This window comes from Culex quinquefasciatus, chromosome 2 (assembly GCF_015732765.1).
Source record: "Culex quinquefasciatus strain JHB chromosome 2, VPISU_Cqui_1.0_pri_paternal, whole genome shotgun sequence".
In the NCBI taxonomy this organism is placed as follows: Eukaryota; Metazoa; Arthropoda; class Insecta; order Diptera; family Culicidae; genus Culex; species Culex quinquefasciatus.
In genome coordinates, this window is record NC_051862.1 from 20,453,305 (window position 1) to 20,472,106 (window position 18,802).

The window sequence follows — 18,802 nt, forward strand, 5'->3', positions numbered from 1 at the left end:
ACTGTTGAAATTCTTTAAAAACCAGAACCAAGAAACAAGAAATTTGAAAATAGTTTTAAAACTAATGTGTAACTGTTACCATCGACTTTCTGTTTGTTGAATTTTCCTAATAGTTTCGTTTATTTATTTCCAGATCTGAAATTCCCCTTTTCCAGTTCTCTATGTAAGTATCAATATTTACATTCGCTAATTTATTTCTCCAGAAAACACTATTCGCCATCAGTCCAAACACGTGTTCAATATTTACAAACAACGTCAGCCGCGTCATCGTTTTTCCCCAGAACACCTGTGCGGTATTGGCTCCACGATTCCTATACATTAGTCAATATAGTGTCGAGTTCGACCACAACTGGTTTGCGAGATTTTTATTTAGTCTGCAAAATTTCCGCTCCCACGCCACGACCCAAACTTGTTTACGATTGTGACGGGTGAGTCAGCCGACTTGGATGACTGGCTGAAGTCATGTTTTTGTCACATGACAGTTGTGGACCGAAACAACGTAAAAACGCGCTTGAGATTTCACAATTGTTGATGATTTTACAAAATTTGATTAGTTTTTTTTTGCGTTTTTCAGTTTTAATTGTTGAATTTAATTTGGTTTGTGTAATTCTCCTTAAAATAAATATTATCATTTATTCAAAATTATTCAGCTATACACAAAAAAGCTTTTCTAGAAATCATTAATTTTGATTCATGAATAATTTGCATCGCGTTTTCGTGAAAAGATTTCATGAGCTGAATTGTTATGGTTTTTCTTGAATTTATGACGATTATTCATCAGTTTATGAATAAAATTCATGATTTTGTGAGGAAAATTCATGGTTTTATGATTTATGCATGAATATTCATGAAACATTCATGATTTCAATATTGAGATGCATGACTAAAAAATCATTCTTAAATTTAGAAAATTATATTGCCCGTTTCTCTCAAAAGAACATGCCGCGCGGCATTTCAGAATTTGCCGTAGACATTGTTGCCAGCGATTTTCTGCACTTTTGGTGCAATAAAAAGCATACCTGGCATCAATGCCAGGCGATTCGAAGAAGAAGATCAACAAAAACAAAATGAGCAGTATGCGATTTGACAGCGCGCATTTGCCGAAAGTGCGGCGCGTCGTTTCGAGGCTGATATGCCGCATGTCTTTTTCGGGAATACGCGCAATAAATGCTTTGATAAAGTAGAGTTCGGTTTGCGAAAATCAAAATATTTTTCAAGTGGTCTTTTTAAACCCTACAAACAACTACCCAAAAATAAACCTTACTCAAGGGTACAATCACCCAGTTTGAGTTTATGCCAAAAAAAGTGTGCTGCATGACTTGGCATTTCATTCACCGAGTCGTGGCCCCGCCGTGATGATTCCGCTGACTGACGATGACGGCCGCCACCGCCATGACAGTTGTGATGACGTGTTTGCATGAATGCAGTTTTATTTCGCTTGCAAGTAACGATGCCGACCAAAAAAAAAAACTCAGGAATTTACGAGAGCGCCGCAGTGTAAAGCGCGAAAACGAAGAAGAAGAAGAAAAAGCAAAAATAATGATGAAAAAATACTGTGAATCATGAAAATAACAACAAACACCGTTTGAAGTGTGTGCAACCTGCAAAAAAAGTGCACCCGCGAGAGTATATAACGAACTAAAAAAAGAAGAAGATATAAAAACAAACAACAACAAACGAATGGAACTGACTCAAAAGTGAGTGAAACAGAGAGAGATAGCGTGAGGTCTACCGTTTTTATGACGGCGCGCATTATTTTGGTTGTTGTTTGTTTTGCTATTGTTGACGGTTGATTTACTCATTCGTTTGCCATTGTGTGGCAGAAAGTGGAACAAGAGCAACGTAAGAAGAAGCGTTGCGGATGCACATCACAGTGAAGAGTTTCTCTCTTGATAATAGAAATCTTAACTATGTTTTAAAAATGACAACTTGTCATTTTTTCGAAGAAAAGTTAAAAAAAATAACAATAATGATGATTAGAGCAATAAAGATGATCGACAACATGAAAAAAATAAAACAATAAATTAAAACGCAAATAAGAACAAACATTCATTACACCTTTTAAAAAATTTACCACAACAAAAACATTCACAAACAAGTAAGGCAACAGAAACAAAAGGTGCATTCGTTTGCGCTGTAAAGTGGAACACACAAACGTGGAAGGTTTCTCTCTCTCTCTCTCTCTCTCGCTCGATCTAGTTTGTTATTCATTGATGAAGGGCGGTGCCTCCCACTGTGGTGGAGGAAACATTTTTTTCAGGGTGGGGAAGAGGGTGTTGTTGAATCCGGCGGTGTGCAGGGGTGCTCGACTCGTGAGCTCGCCAACTGTCTGGGTGGGATTGAGGAGATTGAGAACAAAGGCGAAGTCTGGGGAAGGTGAGGCTTGAGGGGAAGGTTGTTGTTTTGATTTTAGTGCACATGTGTCCCGGTGCTACACGCTCTCCAATCGGGGTTGATACGGCGTTACAATGTTGTTGTTTTGGTTTTTTTTTGCGTTTCACTATCGGTGGCGTTAGAGTTTGATGAATTTTGTTAAGGCCTTTGCAAATATTTTCAAATTTAATGGCGCCCAAAATTCAAAGTTGGTCCAAAAAATCAGAAAGTTTTTTTTAATTTAAAAACTTTCAATGAAAATAGAATCTTATCAACTAAAAACAATCTAAAAAGGATTTTCAGCATAAATAATCATATTTAGCATGTTTGAGCTTGTTTAACAATATTTTGATTTTTTATAAAATACAGCAACCCAATTTTTCCCCGCAAAAAAATGTTTCCTCAATATTCAATATTATGATATTTTGGGAACTTCTGATTGCAAAACAACTGAACACTTTTTTCAGTCAAATGTTAAAACTGTGGCTTGTAGTTTGATTTTTTTCCTTTTTTTAATTCAAAGTCGAGGGAACTTGAAAAAATATTTGTAACGGCCTTACTCTGAAAAAAATCGTATTAAAAATATACGAAATCAACCGATTGTATATATTTTACCTTTTTTTTTTTGGCTCCAACTATGTAGGGGCCTCCCCTATGACCAAAGAAGCCATTTTGTGTCATTTTGACAGCTGTCCACACAAAAATGTTTCGTAAATATTGAAATATCTGTGTCTTCTGGAGAATTATTCTGATCGATATGGTGTCTTCAGCAAAGTATGTACCGGCAAAGAAGGCACACGGAGAAAAATGCGGAATTTTTTGATATTTTTTTTTCGATTTTTTTCGACGAAATATATTTTGCATAATTCGGACACAAAAGTCGCCGTCTAGCCATTGCAAATTTGATTTCAAGCTTTCGTTAAAATTGGCTAAGACAAAAACTAGTTAAATGGTTTTAAAGATGTCGCGAACCTGAAGTTTTGTAAGACTTTCTTTGTAAACATCAAATATCAAGAAGTTAATTTTTGAACTTGATTTTTGCATTTTTTTTTATTGATTCTAAAATTAGCTGAAACCCTGAAACACGAAATTTTTGTTGCCACGTTCAAATTTTTTCATTTTTTTATAATTGGTTGGCGTTTCTGGAAAAATAGAAATTTACTCAATTTTTCGAAATCAGTAATTTAAATTTTTATGCGATTTCATGTCAAAAAAATTTCAAAAAAAAAATCTTACGTGACAACACGAATTTACTTGTGATTCAGACAATTATATTCAGTCCTGAGTTTCCATCAACCGATTTGACATATGATTCATAATTTCCGTGTCGAGTAAATTTACTCTTTTTTTTATTAAATAAATCTTTTAATGAAATCAAATCCAATAAGCTTATATGGTGATATATTTTTCTTCCAAATGTTTTGTTTTTTTTTTTGTTTGAGATTATTTCAAACATTTTTTTGTTTCTGATTGTTATCATTTTTTTTTGGGTTTTCAAATGGTCGTTTAAGCCACACGAGATCCAGCACCTGTTGTTGCTTATTTTTTCTTCAAAAAACTGAATATCTATTGTTTTTGAGTTCAGAATATTGAAAGATGAAAGATTTTTTTATTCGTTGTATGATCGAAAAACTTTTTTTTTTACAAATGGCGCTTAGGACCTATTGCAAACTATATCCATTTTACAGTATACAAAAAATTGGCATGCATCACACCATCCACCTCGAAAATTCGTGCCAAAATTAGGTCATCGCACGGCCATCTTCCCCCTTTTTTACATAGATGGCGTGACGCATGCAGTTTTACCCACATTACCAGTGCCAGTGTATGTAAAACATGTACTTAAAAAAAAGAAACATTTCCCCAAACCACCTTCGTCCAACTGTCGGTGGTGAACTGGTTAAAACCACCTTTTGTGTGTAAAGTACCTTTTACCTGGTGGCGGCGGCCCCAAATGAGGCTGTGTGTAGACATGCACACGACCCGCGCGGACTTTACCTTTCGTGTATAGTACACCCCACTAGCGCACACGGAGGTACATAAAAGAGTTTCACCTTTCGATTTGGCGCGACACGCGGCCAAAGGTGCAACCTGCGTTGGCAGCGGCCGCGCAAAAATGGAACGAAAACAAAACCGAACAAAAATAAACAACATTGCGGTTGGTGAGCGGCACACTGTAAAAAAATGTTAGGAAGTGGTGGGATTTGAACCTGCGTCTGCTGCGTGCGCGCACCGTCCGCGTACCTACTAGGCTACGGACGCTCTTCTGCCAAATTATTCTTTTCTCAATTTTTCAAAGGAAATATTTTTTTCAACATATTTTTCTACTGTGCAAAATTGAAACCAACCCGATATGGTGCGATTGTGACCAATAATGGGCATGACAGTTTTTTTTCCATGACAAAATCACAAAACATACACCGTAGGAGGGTGTGTGGGTAGTGCTGTGCAGGGGTACAACCCCCGTCTATGGGACCGACTGCAGCGGACCTTGTCCGCGTGTGTGTGTGTTTGTGTCACTTGATTATGCAACGTGGCGTGAGTGGCGAGTTTTTTCCCCTCTCGCGCCAAGTGGCGTGGACTTGCGGTACTTTGGTCGTCATCGTTGCAATTGACCGGCATTAAACGAATGAATGATTTGACACTTTGGGGGCTACAACGAAGTCGTCGCCGTGTACTACACCGTACTCGCAATTGGCCAGTCGGCCGGCGGATGTAGTGGATAAAACCGGATTAAGCCGAGTTGAGTACGGCTGGATGTCACGGGGCATGACATGAGTTGGAAGTGGCGGCGACGACGACGACGGTAGAACTTGGTGGGGTATTTCAAACCGGGGAATTACTGTGGGGAAGCCGTACCGCTAATCATCTAATTGAAACTTGAGAAATGTTGTAGGAATTTAGTCGATAATTGGAAGAATACTGAAGGAATGGGCTGATTTCATGGGCAATTTTCTCAAATATTTGTTTTCATTTCAATTGTTGATGTCACTTTTTTAACATACATACATTACTTAAGGGCGTATTACCAAAAATACGATTAAAACTGTTTTTTTAGTTTTGTTTCTTTATCAATTAAGAGAAATAAAATTAACACCTTAACTCACAAGCATCAAACAGTTCCAGTACTTGTTGAACTGCATTTGTACAAAAATTTACTTTTTGTTAATTCAAAAGGAAAACATTAGCTTACTAAATTAGATGTAAAAGGTTCAAATTGAAAATTACGAAAAAACAATGGAAATTAATCTCATTTATGATCCAAAGTATTTCGTTCCGAAACTCAATTATATATAAGTGCAACAATTGAATTTTTGAATTATCAATGTTAATTATTTGCACTATTTTGAACTGTAAGTACGAAAGCAACATTGTATAGGGGTTTTAAAACTTTGTTGAAGAAAGGTACAAAAATCATAACAAAATTTAAATTAAAAAAAACTCAAAACTTTTTCTAACTTAGGGACAATCTATAAACCACGTGGACACTTTTTTCGGAATCTGTTACCCCCCCTCCCTTAAGTGCCATACCCCCCCCCTTAAGTGTCCACGTGGTTTATGGATGGTCCCTTAACATAAATATAAATAAAAAAAATACAAACAAACAGAAAAAAATTAAGTTGAACTTTTCACACACAAAAAATTACTGTGAAAAATTACAATTTTTAAAGCAACAAAATTTTTTTTGGCAGCGTTGGGAATTTTTCGAAAAATCGTGATTTTTGAAAAAAAAAAGCGTTAAAAAACATGTATACATGTTTTGTATGTTTGGTTTTTCAATCAAAACAATTGGACCGTTGAAAATTTTGTTTTTGATTTTTCAATCAGATTTGAGTACTTTTGTAATATTTTAAAATGTCTGAAATATGCCTTAGCTATTTATGTTTTTAAAAATAGTTCTGCCTTTCTTACTTAAGAAAAGTATTTTTTGGCATTTGTTAACAGCTAAATGCCTTTCATATAATGTTCAAAACTTAGATTTTTTTTCACCTGCAAAAAGGTGACTTTCAATAGAATAAAGGTGGATTCAACATCAACACAAAATTATAGTTTATGCAACCAATTTAAAAGAGAAGATTTTTAAGTATAGGAAAAGCGTGATGAAGTGGGTGGAGAGGGGGGTAAATTTTGGCTGATTTTAGCGTGACGTACTTTATGGATGATGCCATACAACATTTTTTGTAATCCCAGAAAACACCCCAAATGTTCTTGTAATTTGTCAATAAACCGTTTAAATCATTTTTTTTTGAAAAATATAACATTTCGAAACATGTGCTGAAAAGTTCAGCTTTTCAGCATCCATTTCAGTGCTGAAAAGTAGGACTTATCAGCATTTATTTTGAAAAGTGTTACTATTGAGGTTTTGCAGCGCGCCTGTGTTTCAAATGTAGGTGGCGCCAAAATGAGGTTACTTGCCAAAAATCGTATTCCTTTCTGCTGGATTGAAGAACAAAATCGCTTATTTCTCATGATTCCCTGCATCAATCTTAATGAAACTGGTTGCAAAAGACGAGAAAATTTTTTTGCTTTAAAATAATGAACACCAATTTTTGGGCGTGCAAAAATTTGTGACCTTTTTCTTTAAAAATCATGTTTTGGAACACGAAAAAATGAGTTTCCCCGTATATATCAATGAAATAAACAGTTATATAGTTGTTAACAGATGTGTTAACGTATATTCAACAATTTTTATTAATTTTTGACAGATTTTCTCGCCAAATAGTCCAAATTACTATCTTTTCCTAAATTTACAGTTTTCTCATAGAAAAATCAAACAAATATTGGAAAGTCACACACCAAATTGTTGGAAATATTTTTTCTCATCCGAATCCGGCATAAGTTTTATAAAAATGTTAATTATGAAGGAAAAAACACATTTTTTTCAAAAAATCATAGGTTTACGCTATTTGTTCATAGGTGACGGCACGTGTCTTTTAGCTTTGCTGCAAATTCTCTATTCGATTCTGTTATTTTTGGTTCAGAAAAGTAGGCTTTTTCATTGTTACAAATGTGCTTTTTTAATCAAATAGAAAATAATACAGTCGAATCTCTGGCTGTCGATCTTTTCAATATCAATATTGCTCTAGCTGTCAATAAATTTGTCAGTCCCTTCAAGAAGCATGCTTTGATTTTTCTTTCGGTAATTTGATATGTACCTCCCGCTCTTGACGTCCCTTAAATATCGACAACGAGAGAGTCCACCGTACAAAAAAATCTAAGATTTGTGTAAATTCTAGGAAGAACTCTGTTTATTTTACATTTATTATTTATGATATTAAATTGATGATATGTAATTTCCTGCATTCCAGTAATAATTTATGTAATAATCTCGATACTGGGAAAAAACCGGGATATTGAAAATCTAAATCTTGTAGTCACCTTGGTAGAAGGCATGACAATGCTTGAACATTTCTGAAATAAGAAAATAAAAAAATGGCTTCAAATACATTTTAGTAAGGATCAATGGTTGCTGAGATTCAGCCTCTGAAGGAAATGAAATAGGAAAAGGATTTTCTCAAAATCACCAAAAAGTGTCAATTCGAGAATTTTTGAAAGCTAATTTGTGTACCTAAATGTAAAAAAAAGAAAGTAGCGTAAAAATGCCCGATCTTTTGAATAAAAATATTTTCAAAATTTTCGAATCAGCCTTTACATTTTCAAAGACCTTAAAATACTTATGTTTGACCACATCAAGTGTTAGACATGATTTATTTTTTTTAAATCTTTTTATTCGAAAAATCTAAAAAAAAATTACAATAATTACATTTTTGACATTGAAAATCGTTTGCTAAGTTTTCATTTTTTCGACATTTTTCAACGTGTTAAAAAAAACATGATTTTTTCGAAAAATCACTGCCAATTGCGGTGTAGGAATCGCTGTTTTACAAGTTTTAAACAAATTATTTGTTAACACTTATGGAAACTTGCTTATGCTCACCTTCTACTAAGTTAATTTTTACTCGATTTCAGTAGAAAAAGTCTTGTAGAAGCCCATAGTACTAGGGAATGTATGGTGCATGCTGGAATTAAATGTTTTAATTTCCACTATAACTTTTTCAAGAGCACAAAATCAAACAGAAATATTTTTTGACGAAAAATTGTTGCATTTTTGCTTGTGTGTGTTTATTGATTAAATCCTGCGCTTTGATTTATTTTTTACTCCAAGATTTATATTTATTTGGAGTTCAAATATTTCTTTCAAAAAACTGAAATGAAATTAATGTAGATGAATCTTCAAGGAATGTGCCCATCAACGCTTCTCAAATAGCGCATTGTTTTTAAGTGCACCACGACCTTACGACCCGTGAGTGAGTAAGCTGTTGTTTACCAACAAACCCACACCCATAACCATTCACCAACCATAGATCGTTTGCGGTTGTGCGCTATTTTTGCCCCACTCGTCGTGTTGCCCTTGGCGTGTCAAATTGACCCGCCAAAAAGTGGCAGCGTATTTTTTCCTCACCTTTCTCAGAGAGCTGGTTTACTCATGGCCGCATGGCGAACATGCAAAACCCGTTGATGAAGTCATGTTTTCGTACTCCATGTGCGAGAAACAGCAACACCCTCCCACCAAAAATTGTTTACTGCAACATTACAGTAATGATTTGATAGTTTGAATACTTTGAATCAGCATAAAAGAAGGTTTATTTTGATGTTTGTGCAAACTGTATCAAAATTGACAGCTCATCACAACTGTGACTATCAAACAAATGGGGCTCTACTGTAACTGCAACAGCTGCCGCCGCTGCAATGGCGGCAAAACAAACAATAAATTGCAGCATGTCGAATCGCAAGAAACCTCTCTCCTCTGACCGATGGAAATTGTTCGATTCTCGAGTGCGCGTGATTCTCGTGCGATTGACTCATTCACGATACTCGGCTCGAGGTTGACCCAAATAAACATTCGCGATCGCGCTTGAGGCAGGGCCTTTCGTGGGAACACTCGCGCCAATGACGCCACAGCGACTTTAAATACAAACGATCCGTTCCAAGTGTGGGGAGCTTTGTTGACACACACACACGTGCTCACAGATTGTTTGCCACTTTTGCGAATCGATCTGATGACGATGCTGGAAAAGGTCACTTTCTGCCCCAAGAGTTCTGTGAAAGTCACAAACAAACCGCAACCGTCCATCTTGAACCTAACCTCACTTGCGGTTGTCGGAGGTTATTGGTTGCTGTTTGCACAACAGACAGATCGACCGTCCGTGTATGTCGTTTGCGACACATTGTTCGTTAACGTGACCCAAGTCACAACGGAGACAGCATCCAGCAGAGTTCACGTTTTCTCAACATTTCTCCCTGGAGGCCGGCATCACGGCGGCCTCGTCGGTTCCGCAACACACACACTTCACCAAATGGCATTTGTTTGGCAAATAAAATTCCAGCTCCAATGTACAGTAAAACCCCGGTAAAACGACTGCTTTGACTTTTCTCAGCATCCTGTTAAACCAACAATGTTGTACTGTACAACATTTAAGGTGAAATTGGGTCGCGTTGGCAAACAGTTCTCTCCAGCTTAGCTCGTGACTATATATTAGTGTTTTTGGACCGGTCTAGATTGAGGCAGGCTGGCAAGCTGACGAGCTGGAATTTCAAACGTAAACATTCACTGACCGGGATGACCGGGACGACCTGTAAACTGTTCCGTCAGGCGATGATAGAAAAGTTAGAGATGAAGTCGAACGGAATAGAAACGAAACATAAACAACGCGATCAAAGGGTTTTGTATTTTGAAGCATTTTTTCCTCATGAATTCAATATTTTCTGAGATTTAGGTCACTCGATTTTTTTTTTAATTCGGCTAAAACTTTTTTGGAGCCTTCGGTATGCCCAAAGAAGCCATTTTGCATCAATAGTTTGTCCATATAATTTCCATACAAATTTGACAGCTGTCCAGTGTCCATACTAAAATGATATATGAAAATTCAAAAAATCTGTATCTTATGAAGATTTTTTTTATCGATTTGGTGTCTTCGGCATAGTTGTAGGTATGAATAAGGATTACACTGGAAAAAAATGATACATGCTAAAAAAATTGTGATTTTGTATTTCACTTTTTGTCACTAAAACATGGTTTGCAAAAAAAAACACTATTTTTATTTTTTGATTTATTTTAGGGGACTAATGGTTCAATTTTCAATGTTAAAATATAAAACATTCGTGAAATTTTTCGATCCTTCCGAAAACATTTTTTTATTTTTTTAAATCAAGACTAACATTTCAAAAGAGCCAAACCATCAATAATACGTCTTTTGAAATGTTAGTCTTGATTAAAAAAAAAGTATTGTTTTTTGATAAGATCGGAAAATTTCACGATTGTTTCATATTTTAAAATTGAAAATCGGACTATTAGTTGCTGAGATGTAGACATTAAAAAATAGTGGGTTGTCAATATTCCTCTTTGCATAGCAATATCTCAGCAACTAAGGGCGAATCAACAAAGTTCTAAAGAGCAAAATATAGAAAAACTGAAAAGTTTTTTGCAATTTTATTTTATTTTGGTGAAACTTTGGGTGTTTGGTTTCTACAAGTCTCAATATAATTTTGGCAACCATCCATTAATAAAAAGCTTTTAAATTATTCAAAAATTTGTATCTGATTTTCTTATAACGGTGTCTTGGTGTCTTTGGAAAAGTTGAAGATATCAGAAAAAAATAGATACTCTAAAAAAATGTCGTTCGTTTTTTCATTCGACTTTTCACCCAAAATATTGAATTGCGCAAAAGAATTATTTTTGAAAATTCTCTTTTTAGATGACGAAAATGGTATCTTTTGAGCAAACACTCAAATTGATCAAAGTTCATTTGTCATTGTTGCAAATTTTTGAAAAGTGATGATAATTTTTCAAGAAACTTTGAAAAAAGTCGAAATCAAAATTTTGGCTTCACTTTTAAGATGTAAAATTATAGTTGCCATTGCAAAATACTTTCAAGTTACTGTCCAAATAACATTATTTTTTATGGTTTTGAAAACATGTTGTATTCTTTACAAAGCTTAATCACTTCAGAAAAAAAAAATCAGAAAGCTCAGAAAATTTATTTTATTGACATTAACATTGAAGAATGGACCAATAATTGCTGAAATAATTGCTGAAAAATAGTTTTGAAATAATTGCTGAAAAACAGTTTTTGAGAAGTTCAGAAAATTTGCTATAAAATTGTCTAAGAGACATTGAAGATTGGACCTCGGGTTGCTGAGATAGAGCCGCTTTAAGAAAAAGAAACACGAATATTGAAGTTTTCTTAATCTCACCAAAATAACCCACCATTTTTTAATGACGATATCTCCGCAACTAATGGTCCGATTATCAATGTTAACTCATGAAACATTCGTGAAATTTTCCGATCTTCTCAAAAAAAAATTTTTTTATCAAACATTGAATAATACGCCCATTTAAAATGCTAGTCCTGATATAAAAAATTTCAAAATATTTTTTTCGAAGAGATCGGAAAATTTCACGAATTTTTCATGTACCGTCAGTGGGGGTGACATTGGGTCTGGGGGGTGAGATTGGGTCAAAGTGATTTTTTACGGATTTTACCATTTCTCAGATTCTTTTCAATGAAACTGAATTCTGTTAAAAGGGTTGTGTAGGGGACATCTTAAGATGACTTCGCTGAAAAAAATCTGGTTCCTAGACCATATCCTGTTATTTTGGCAGATGTCTAAAGTTGGGGTACGTTTTTGGCCAAAATGACCTCTCGAAAAATCATTTTTCTAATATTTTTGTTAGAATTGCTCGAAAACTACCCAAGTGTTTGAAAATCTCCACTTCAAACATTGTAGCGTGTCAATACGATTCCCTCGAACAAGAAACGCTGTTGGATGACTTGTTTTTACCATATCTTTGTATTTCAGCATCATTTTAGTTTCATTTGACCCAATGTCACCCCCTCTAAGGGGTGAGATTGGGTCAATTTTCAAACAATTGGCATTTAAGGTAGTGTTCATCAAAATCGACCATATTTTGGGAAAATGTTAGTAAACTATCTAAGAACAAATCTACGTTAAAAGATTTTCGATGTTATTTAAATTGTTTTTGTTATTAAGAAATTTCGAGAGGCGTTTCGTTTTTTGACCCATAGTCACCCCCACTGACGGTATTAAAATTGAAAATCTGACCATTTTTTGCTGAGATATGGTCATTAGAAAATGGTGGGTTGTTTTGGTGAGATTAAGAAAACTTTAATTTTCGTGTTTCTTTTTCTTAAAGCGGCTCTATCTCAGCAACCCGAGGTCCAATCTTCAATGTCTCTTAGACAATTTTATAGCAAATTTTCTGAACTTTTCAAAAAAAAATATTTTTAGAAATGGTCACTCAAGGTCACTATTTTTAAAAATTGAAAAACTGCAAATATTTCGCTAAAATCAAACTTTCGGTGGCTATTTCTTGAAAACGGAGCCTTTTATCAAAAAATCTGTCAGGTACTTTTCGATTGCAAATTCAATTTAGCATTAAAAAATAATGTCAAACTTGTTTTTGCATGAAACTTTGATTTTTTCCAAAAATCATTATTTTTCAAAAATTTATAACTCGGCGGCAGATTTTTTGACCATGTTTCACTATGGCTCAAAAGTTTCGGATTTTTGTCTCCTAAAACATATCAAAAAATCTCGAAAATCAAAAAATACGTATTTTGGGAAATTGAGTTTTAGTGAAAAAAGTTGATTTAAAAATGTGCAGATTTTTTTTTCCGTGTGCCTATTTTTTCTCAAAAGTCCTCAACAATACCTACAACTTTGCCGAAGACACCAAATTGATCAGAAAATTCACTCAAAAGTTACACGCAAATCGAATATTTGATTTGTGAATATTTTAGTTGTTTTTTTGTATGGACTTCTGTTCAAATTGTATGGAGAATTGCATGCTTGTTGTTTTCGATCAGTTTTAGTCAAACTAAATGGATGAAATGAAATTGCAGAGTGAATGGAAACCATTAAATTTACCCAAACTCTACAAATTCAGCAAAGCTACTACGTTGAAGGTTCCTTTGATGCGTTCAAATGAGCTCCATTTCATCTCGCCCCATTGATGGTTCGTTGTTCCTTTGGAAAGCTTATCTCCATGGCAACAGCATCCCAAATGTTGGAGCATTTTGTTTCGTTCATATTTTATGGTTTTGTGGGTTATCAACCCCCCGCCTCCGTAACCCAAGTTAAACCCTCGGTCCTATAGAAATGATATCAAATTCCGGCAGCATCAATCCCCTTCGGCCAGGGAAGAACCACATAAAGCCATTACATAAAAGAGCAACCCCGGCAAGGAAAACAAAAAATACCGGAGGATAGAATCATCCCCGGGAGCCCATTAAAGCATCCTAAATAAAACAACAACAACTTGGCCTAATTTCTACAAACAACCACACACACGCACACACCTTCCGGCAGAAAAATCATGGCCGTGGAAAAGCTCGTCGGCGGAAAAGCACAAGCTCGTGTTCGAGTGTTGCTTTTCGCTTCTTCTTTTTTTTTGTATTACGTGTACAAACACACGCGAAAACACGTCGAAAACACTCTCGACGCCCTGAAGGTCAAAAAGGATATCGAAAGGACTCCAACCGGGGGTTTTTTGTCTGTATTTGTGCGCCGTTTTGTTGGTGTCAGGGGGGTTTTCACGGGTTCCCCCCTTAAAATGCGTGACACGACGCGGGAGTGAGGTTATGTTTTCTGAATGATTAATTGCGCGTGTGGCAGGCGTGGAAGGATCGGTGAAAATCTGCTCTCTTTCGTTTTTCGAGGAAAATGGAAATGAATGGAAGACTTGTTGTGAAGTTGTCTCTCACTTGTATCTCGTCCGATATTGGGCGGCTCAGTTGGACTAAGATAAGGTGATTGATGACTTGTTTTCGATACAGTTTGAACCGTGACAATTTTCTTTGTCCAGAAATATAACATCACAACATTAGGATCATTTTCGGGAGAGTCTTTTCGGCAAAAAAGTACATTTGTTTAATTATAAAAAGTTAGTATAACACATTATGCAAGTATTTCCAAAAATCTCTAGATGATTTTTGGTTGCCAGATCAAATTTTTGGAATGATTTCTCAAATACGTTTCTGAATACGTATGATATTTTAAGTTTTGTTACAAAAACAAAATATAAACAAAACTGTTAGAAATCCGAATCGTTTCTTCTGTTATTATAAGATTTTGTTACAGTTATATTCAGTTAACCCTCCCAATTAAATGTTACGCAAATCTGCAAAGGTCAATTTCGCTTTCAATTCCATTTTGTCAAACTTTGTTGACATTTGAAAGTTGGCAACATTCGTCATCGCGCGCTGGTTCACTTTTTCGCGTGATTGCGCAGTTCTATTTTTTTCGCTGTCAGCAAGCTTCTTTCACTATAGTTCACTCTTCATTGTCTGCGATACTTTTACTATAAACACCACCTTTCTTCCACTTTCCAGGCCTTGCTGCGCAAGTAGAGGAAGTTTCAATAAAAAAAAGTGTTCCCTTTTCCGCGAGTCGTCTCGATTTTTTTTGTTGCTTTTTTGCGCACGACGAATAACAAAAAGAAAGGTCTTTGCGAAACTCAGTTTGGCAACACTGCTCTCCTTCGTTTCTCTTTACACCTTCCGGTGCGCGCCAAATTCAATTCATCTTCCAGCCCGAGGCAGAGAGTGTCATCGTCGTTTTCGTGGTTGTCTCTCGTGTTGCACTTAGCCTCAATTTAGTGGCTGTCTTTTTCACCAATTTTGCTGTTTTTTTTTGCTGGTTACACTTTACCGCGCGCGAAAGTGGCATTTTTTTAATTTCACTGCGGGTGGTTTCGGGCGTGAAGATGGTTGCAAATTTGGGTACTGGAGTTGCGCTACGTTTTTGCACAGTTTAGCGGGGTCTCGGCGCGAGGGAAAAGTTTGGAGAAATTTGCGAATTTAGGTTCGACTTGACGTCATACCGGAGAAGATGATGGGTTGATGAAAGTGACAGAAAGTAGGTAAAACTGGGTTTAGTAGCAGTGGAATGCAGTTTTTTTCTTGTTAAAATCACTGAAAACAGTTTTCAAATGTTTCTTTAATTGTAAAAATACTTTATGAGTAATTTGATAAATAAACTGGTTCATTACCTAAGCAATACCAGGACCTATATTAAAAAAAATATTTCTTATGGTATGTTTTTGTGATTAATTCCATATCGTCAAAATTTATCTTCCTTAACCTTAATTTCCTAACCGTCTATTTCTAATTTTTCCGAATCCTAATTTTAAAGGAGATTCGAGCAATATATGTTTTACGAAAACCACAATGGCTCTCGTTCCGTTGATCTTGTTTGGTTTTGAATATTTTTAATCGTTATTTATCTTTTTATGTTTGCATAATTTTTACAATTTTGATATTGTTAATTATAATCTATTCAATTCAATTCAATTCGATTTTATTGGTTAATAATCAAGATACATGAGTTATTTTGAAGTGCATACCAGAGTTTTGGAGTTCCTTTCAGCTGTGTGTTGTATCATAATCCATTTTGGATCAATTATTTCTTTAACTAAGGCTCTAGCAAGAGTAAGACTTTTGTTTTAAACTTACAGAAAATTATAATTTATCTTTTCATTTTTTTAATGTTTGGATTCTCCTCTTTTTTTCCTCTTTTTTTCCTTTTTCATGCTTCTTGTTTTTTTGTCGCCTTTTCTTTCTACTGCGGACAAAATTCTCTGTAACAAGCCTCTAATATTCCGAAACCCGATACTCTTCTTTTTCTTATTTTATTTTTTCTTATCTTATTTTTCAAATCTTATTTTTTTAATTTTGTCCAGCATTTCCTAAATTGAAAAAAACTTGTTAATTTTAAGATTTTTTGCAATTTTGGTGTTTTTAATCATAATTTATCTTTTTATGTTTTTAAAATGGATCGTCCTGCTTTTTACCTTTTTATTCTTCAGTCACCATTATAATCTTTTTGTTCTCTGATCTTTTTGTTAATTATAAATCGTTTTTAAATCTTATTCAAACTGCTTTCAGCATAAGATTTTCATTTTTTTTTTTTAATAGATTAACAATTTAATACCCTCTATACAATATTCATTAGGATGACAAGTAAAAATGAAAAATTTGAAAAATCTTAAGAGATACCCCCTGGTTCAACTCTTTAGGTAAAAATAAGTACCTGTGCAAATTTTGAGCCAAATCGGTTTAGGTTTAAGAGTTTTTTTTATCGTTGAAGTTTGCATGGGAAAAAATCGCAAAAATTTATGTAGAAAAGCAAAGAATTCAAAATTCCGCCAAAAGGAGGCGATTAACGTGTTGGATCATTTCCAAGTGTGAAATTCTCTAGTAAAATTGTATAACAAACAACTTTGTCGAAGACCGCAAAACGATCCGAGTTAACCAAGAAGAGTTATTAGCGATTTAAAGAAGACGTTTTTGAATTGAAAGAATTTTTTCACCAACTTTAACGATTTATGCCCTTAAATCTTAACCGATGTCGCTCAAAATTTTCACAGTAACTTATTTTTACCCAAGGATATGAATCAAGGGGTATCCCTGAGGTCATTTTTTGACACCCTAATATTAATGTTTTTTGGATACTATAGTCCGGCTGAAAATTAACAAAAAATGGTACAATCGATTGCAAACATTTCACATTACATTTAAAACTGTTTTCACTATGAAACAGTTAAATCATTTTCATTTTTGGAACCAAAGTTCCCAAAATGACTGAGAACTTAAGCAGAAATAATATTCATAAATTCATAAATATTTTGCATTTTTTGGTTGTTACGTTTTTAGCAATTTTTTAATGTTATTATACGTGAACTTAAAATGAAGAGCAATTCCATGTCAAATAGGGAATCGGTTGTACCCGACCCTCACCGATTTCAATGAAACTTTGTAGACATGTTATCCTACGCTTATATAAGCCATTTTTGTGTATATGGAGCCAGTTTCACTCAATAATGACATTTGAGAAGGGCGTAAGTGTTTTAAATATTTTTATATTTCGTAATTTAAATATTGCTGTATCTAGAAGCCTTTGCATCGTATCAAAATTTGGTCAAAGACAAACTTGTAGGAAATTTGACGGGCTTTCCAAAAAAATACACTGAAAGAAAAAAACATTCCACTTTCATAAGATTTTTTGATTTTTAGGTTTAAAAGTCAAATTTGAAGGCGAGCCCTCAATTTTTTTTCGTTCAAAATTTTTGTGAGAATAGCCTGAGATGTTTCAAAAAGACTCACGAAAAATGCAGGATGGAGCAACTCACCCAAAAAAAATAAAAAAAATCATTTACTGAAACTGTTTTTTTTTTTTTTTTCAAAAGTGCTCTAAACATCAAAATTTGCAAAAACCGAACAGGAGTGTCGATTTACCAGACAATTTCACATAAAAGTCTCCATATTGACCATTGTCCTAAGTCCAATCCTTGTGAAGTGACAGCGGTTTTAGAAATAAAAATGTTGAAAAAATAGTTTTTTTTTGTTTTTGGCAATTTCTATATGACAGACTTGATTTTTCAGTGTCGAGTGTCGAGTTTTCAAAGTTTTGTTTCGCTCCCACCTTTCTTTTTAAATCGACTTAAAAAATCGAGGACAGACAATACTTTTTTTTTACAAATTTTTAAATTTTTAATTGAAAATTATATTTTTTGATTTAATTTTGAAGATCATTTGAAAAAAATCTGAAATTATAAAATAACACATTAAACGATTTTATACTTTTCGTTGATAACGAGAGAATTATTCTCTCGGGACACTCATGTTGATAGCTTTTTCATCTTTATTTGAAATAATTACCTCTGGGTCCAAATCAAAAGATTTTTTTTCTTTTTAGGTGAAGTAAAATATGACCTTATCATATCACTTAACGCAAGTATATCCAGAAAAAATTTTTTCACCTAACAAAAATAATAATTTTTACCATGTATAGAACCTTACTTCATAAAACTGCCACACCTTGCACCCTTCGCCTCATTATTCCGTGGGAAATCGAAATCTGAGATCCTCCTGCCCGTTTTCTCCCACACGTCATGGCCGGTCGCGCTGGTCCTCCAATTAATGTGTGGGAACACCACCACCACACAGTTTCGCCATCCAGTCCAGCAACCGCAACCGAAGAATGTCCCACAACCTCGCGCTGACTGTCCTGATGAGAAGTATAGTGTTCACGACCGAGGGTTTGCTCGTACCTGTGTACGAAGCGAGGAAGGGAGGGAAAAAACTGGCCAAACCGGGAGTCGTTTTCCCGGTAAAGTGGTTTCCACACTGCAGCAAAGTTGGGTTGAAGAGTCTTTTCTACAGGTTTCGCTGAAGCAGATCGGCAAAGGCCATCGGCTGCAGCTTCGTGGCATGGCGGTTTTTTTTTTGCAAAAAGGTTTCTCTCCTTGGTGCAGTCGACTCTCTCGGGATCGAGTTGATGCTGTGAAAGAATCTTGAAAGTGGTTCTTCTTGAATGCCTTGTTTCGACGCAATGATGAATGCTTCGA

The 18,802-nt window shown here is 34.9% G+C and overlaps 1 protein-coding gene across 1 annotated transcript in view; it reads left to right on the forward strand.

The window, feature by feature from the left end:
- LOC6048552 (xaa-Pro dipeptidase) overlaps positions 1–18,802 on the forward strand; it is a 150,564-nt gene that overhangs the window by 32,123 nt on the left and 99,639 nt on the right. Inside the window, exon 2 of the mRNA XM_038256925.1 lies at positions 134–163. The gene's annotated coding sequence lies outside the window, so the exon portion shown is untranslated. The remainder of the gene's footprint in view (positions 1–133; positions 164–18,802) is intronic.